The sequence below is a fragment of the Panicum virgatum genome, chromosome 7K (assembly GCF_016808335.1).
Source record: "Panicum virgatum strain AP13 chromosome 7K, P.virgatum_v5, whole genome shotgun sequence".
Lineage (NCBI taxonomy): Eukaryota > Viridiplantae > Streptophyta > Magnoliopsida > Poales > Poaceae > Panicum > Panicum virgatum.
In genome coordinates, this window is record NC_053142.1 from 11,955,544 (window position 1) to 11,960,922 (window position 5,379).

The 5,379-nt window shown below is 40.8% G+C and overlaps 1 long non-coding RNA gene across 1 annotated transcript; it reads left to right on the forward strand.

The window, feature by feature from the left end:
- Positions 1–359: 359 nt before the first annotated feature.
- On the forward strand, positions 360–2,596 carry LOC120639796. Its single transcript, XR_005661671.1, has 3 exons — positions 360–1,617; positions 1,945–2,064; positions 2,381–2,596. It is a non-coding gene; the product is annotated as an uncharacterized LOC120639796 (long non-coding RNA).
- Positions 2,597–5,379: the final 2,783 nt, after the last annotated feature.

Genomic DNA, 5,379 nt, shown 5'->3' on the forward strand with positions numbered 1-5,379 from the left:
AACAAGGGCCCTATATCACTGTAAAAGTACTAATCGATACAGTTACAATAAACGATTCAGTTTATTGGCTGGATCTGCCTTGACGCCGGGTTCCTCTGTCTGGGCGACATGGAGCGGCCCTCACCTTTCCGGCGGCGCTGGCGCGGCCTCCTGCATCGCCGCTCGTTTGCGAGGAGGTGCTGGCCGGACGCGCAGCAGGCCGGCGTAGCTTTTGTGCCATGCTGGCATGAGGGCCGGCGGCGGCGCAGCCATTGATACGCTGCGCTGCGACAGTCGGCGCCCACCCACCAGTTCCTGTGCAGGTAAACGCAGAGGAGAAGCAGTTATTCGTGTCGATATCTCCTTGTGAGAGGGACGTGTGCCGATTGCTTATTGCTTCTTGAATATGCCTGTCATTTGAGAGATTTCTACTTCTGTGATTTATGATCATTGGAACCATGATAGGTTACTGCTTAGGAGAGTAACTAACTGTTTTATTTATGATCAACTCATTATTTTTTTAGCAGTGGATTTGGCCAACTAAGTACATATCTAGAAATATAAAAGAGCTCTTTTCTATCGCAGATTCACTTATACATGCTTCGTAACCAGATAATATGAGAATATATATTACCAGAATAATAGGTATTACAACTTCATAGGGTGTCATGCTTCCTGATATCCATGTTTCATATGTCATGTTTGTCAAACAATACTAACATATGGTGAATTTTTATTTGTAGAGAGAGAGAGGGAGAGGGAGAGGGAGAGGGAGAGGGAGCGGGGATTTCATGTTGGCAGTAACTGTTAATATGTTGATGCAGATCTTTTTTAAGTCTGCCATGAGTTAACTTTGTCTTGGTACAATTTTGGTGCTTCAGATTTGTAACTTGTTACTTGTTATCACAATCTACTTGGTTTTGTTTGTTTTGAGTTAAGGTCAAGAACATGGGTGGCGTATCAATGGTCTAATCTTGTGTGAATCGGGTCCTCAACTGTATGTTGCTGCTGCTGCTCTACGGGCGTCGTGCACATGGAGGCGCTGGCCGGTCGGTCGTGGCACCGGTGTCCAGCGCCTGCCCATGGTGCCTCTCAGTAGACAATTAATTTGTTTTATACAGGAAATCGAATTAATAAGCAGCAAGATTTTTATTTCTGAAGAAACTTCGCTAGCGCACTTGTCCATATAGTATAGTGTTTTTGTGTGTTGCAAGCCTGCAACTGCTAATATTGGTTGTTTCTCTGTTGTTGTCTTGTTTATTCTGAAGTTGTGAACATAAACTCAACCAGTTCTATTTTGTCAGTTCTATTAATTGCATTTCAGTCCATCTGAAGTCTTTGACTAACTTTACCTGTCTTTTCCAGGATGATTTTTTTTGCCAAGAACTTAACACCACTTGATTATATTTACTAGCACAAGTGCATGGCAGAAGTTCCAGTTTCGCCTCTCTTAATTTCTACTCTTCTCTCTTATTAGTTATTACTGTTGCTGGCATACAATGTAAGCCTCCCTCCCTGTGTCCAGGACTCCAGGTACATTCAGGTGGCAAGGTAGAGTTGAAGAGGAGAGGAAGCTTGCACTAGACAGACATGTAAAGAGCTTACATCTGAAGAGGAGAGGAAGCTTGCACTGGCAAGGTAAGATTCAACGCACCAATTTTCCAGCTCTACCTGGTCAGGTGATTTTCTTTAGGTTGTTGAAATGGTCCTCATCGTAGTGAAGTATAGATACTTTCAAATTGTTTTTCATGTGGAGGTAAATGCTGATACATATAGTTGGGACTTGGTTGTTATAATTTCAGCCAATGGAAGTGTCATCATGATATGTGTTTCTACAAAAGTTTAATGATGGCTCATTGTTTGTTAAATTCTTGCTGGTTCATTCAAACTAGATGTTCCTTGTCCTATAACTCTTTAGCATGTGAAAAATGATGGCATAACTTGCTTGGATGGGTTCAAGAGCAGGGTTTCTTGCAGGTAAGAGCCCGAAGGGAGTGAATATTAATGATCCTGGAACAAGCAGTTTGCAGTGTCAACCCAGCAGCTAATGGAGGCACTACTGGTTCACCATTCTCCTTGGTCGAGGTAGAAAACTCTATTGTGTGATTGTTTTTTATGTTAACCTCCTTGCCTTTTTCTTTTGTCATCACCACCATGAATCACAAGGATGTAGAATTACAACATCCGTTTGATTTTCTGGTTATACAATCTTTGTTTCTTGCATATCTCAGTTAGCAAAAAAAGAAATGCTGTATTATACCTCTCATATATTGTGATGATGACACTGCCAATTGTGGCTAACTTGAGGCATTTCAATTTTCAAACGAAATTACTTTACCTGCACATAAAAGAAAACGTTGTTTTCTGTTATGATCTCTAAACTGATTTCGATCACGCGCAGGGGCGGTGCACACGGCTGCGGAATCCTGCAGGTGGTGGCAGTTGGGGACTGCGCGAGGGAGGCGAAGAGAGCAGATGCGGATGGAGCGTGGGGATGAATGTGGTTGTGTAGCAATAGTTTGGCCTAGAACAATGTAATGGCTTTGTATGTCTGAAATTTATCCGTAGCGTTAACACGAGCACACTTACATATAAATATTACATGTGTTGTTTTTTTACCCTTAGCGTTAGCATGGGCCAACTTACTACTGCCCCTATAAAAGGCCAAGCTCGGCCTCTGCTTGTGCCCGAGACCATCCACGCACGCCATTGCCGCCGCTGCCGACCAGACCGGCCGCCGGCCCCTTCTCTACGCTGGCGAGCCGCCTCTGGCCGTCACAACCCACACCGAGCACACCACGAGGTAGCTCGCGAGCTCCTCTTGCTCCTCCCCCCTCTTTCCCCTCGCCGCCGGCGACCAGAGTCGCCGGATTTTGGCCGGCCAGGCCTGCCCCTCCACCAAACTCCAGCCAAGGGCTTTATCTGTGAAGCTTTTAAATCTTTCCAGGGACCTATTTGTGATATCTTATCTCATGTTTTAAAATCCTTTTCAGTGAGTTTATAAATTTGTTTAAAATTGTAGAAAAATTAGAAAAATACAAACTCAACTGTTCTGAGTTCCTTGTGACTAGATCTACAACTTTTGTTACATGCACTTTTTCATTTTCTCACTTGTTTTTAATCTAGATTAAATGCAACTTTATTTCGCATTTAATTAGATCTCAAGTTCTGTTCATGATCTGGTAGCAATTTTTGGCCAGAGTGCTACAAGCTAGAAGTTTAGCTTTGTAAAAAAAATTCATAGACAGTGGACATGTCTAGCTATAGGTTTAATTAAATCTTGATGTATGCCTATGTTAGATAGGTTTGTTAATTACATTTTCTCTACTGTGTTCCAAGAGTTTAATTTTTACAATACCTCACGCCAAGTTACCATAGAAAAATTTTGGAAATTTTTGGTTAAGTCAAACTGATCCAACTAATTTATGGTAGGAAGAAATGTACTAAATCATGAAAAATAGTTTCTCTGCAGGGAAAAATCTAATATTTTTACTAGAGCTTGTCTTTGAGTACATAATCATTTTAGTAAGTTTTGAGCCCTCTGGAACTTAGTATAAATGTCTGTGGAAATTTATCTTGGTCCATGCAGCTATATCATGTTTTATTTTTCATGCCTTATATATAGCTGAGTTAAATCTGAAAAATTTACAGTAAGCTAATCTTAGGATCATAAACACTCAGTTAAAGTTTCATTACCATTACTTGCATGGTTTGGTCTGTACAATTTATTTATTTTTCTAGAAGTAGTTGTTTACTTTATTTTTCATGGTTAATCTGCTACATGAAATTATCTGAAATTTTTGCAGTAGGCTGTTCATTAAGTTTTTAACCTTGTGTAAAAATATCATGACCAGTGGATATAGGCAACTGTATTTGTAGTATATCCTTGATTGACTAGTATTTGTTAGAATACTTGTGTTGCATGACTCAGTAACATTTTGAAAAACCACCCCGTTCCTTTGTGAACTAAATCAGGTCAAATAATACTCTATAAATAACTGCCCAATGAAATGTAGGTAAAAGTGTTTTACTTTATCACTTGAGTTGATTGGATTACAACTTTATAGTGAATTAATTTATGACTTGTTACCATCACAACAACTCATGCGTGTGTGGTAGTGGTGATTAAGTATTTGAATGTACTAACCACATGCCGAGAAATATGGTAATCGGTAAGCTTAAGTACCTGATTGGCCCAGGGAGTGGACTTTTCTCTCACCCTCTTTGAACCTTGTTCTCATGCGCGCACATGGGAGTGTAGGAGCAGCCACGCCCGACGTCATTCCGTGGTTCGTGGACCTCTTGTACTCGAGAGGGGTGACCCTGATCCACAAGCTAGAAAGAAAGGGAAAAACTTGCGTGGGTGACTTGGTTCCCATGCGTGTGTTTATGTCTGCCTTGCAAGGTTAACAAATTTGATTCGAATCATCCGTTTCTCACGGTCATTGAGACCGCTTGACCCTTTTACCACATAGAGCAAGAAGCTGAACATGATGATGATGAAGATGGTTGAATGATGAAGATAATTGTTTTCCACCATGTATGCTATTGAATAGATGCTCACTTAGAATGGTTATTTGAACTAGAATTTTGAAGCAAAAATTTGAAAGTAAGGACATACTCTTTGTTGCTTTTCGGCAAAACAAACCCTCAAGCCAAAAGTCTTGCATATCTAGATATTGGCTAAGTATATTCCACTAGTCGGGTAATCCTTGCTGAGTATTAGTATACTCATCCTTGCTTGTGGCTCTACTTTGTTTCAGGTGAGACCTTTGAGGACATAGTTGCTAGTCTGACTTGGCCATGCACTCTTCCTCCTGGTTGGTCGGTTGAATGGGATACAACTCCGACCAATGATGATACCAACGAGTGATGTCATGTACGGGCTTCATCGTGGCATCTTGTATCGTCGATTAGAACTCGCTTTATTTTCCGCTGCAGTTAAACTCTGAACTACCTTTATGAATTTCAAACTAGGTTTGTAATACAGTTTAAGACTGTGATGTAAAAGTTGTGGAATGTTGTAAACTCTGGGCTCGCCATCGTGCGGGTTTTATGTATGCTTTGTTCGATCCTAGTTCAAGTGGTTTCATCGGGATATTACCCGACTGGACTGTCAGATTACTCCGTTTGAAGTGTGTGATAGTCGGATTGTCTTTAAGGTGATGACTAGTGCACTTGAGCCGGATTAATTTGGGTGGTTATGCCACAGTATGTACGTTAAAACCATGGCAAATCAGCATATGCAAAAAGTTTCTCCTCCAAATAATTAAGGTTACACCAACCATCAAAGTCAATGTAGCCCAAAGTATTTAAAGAAGACAACAATTTGAGCTCATCAACATCACTAGTAATGTGAAGAAAATGTCTATTTTCAGCACAAGTGTTTGATTCCAATAC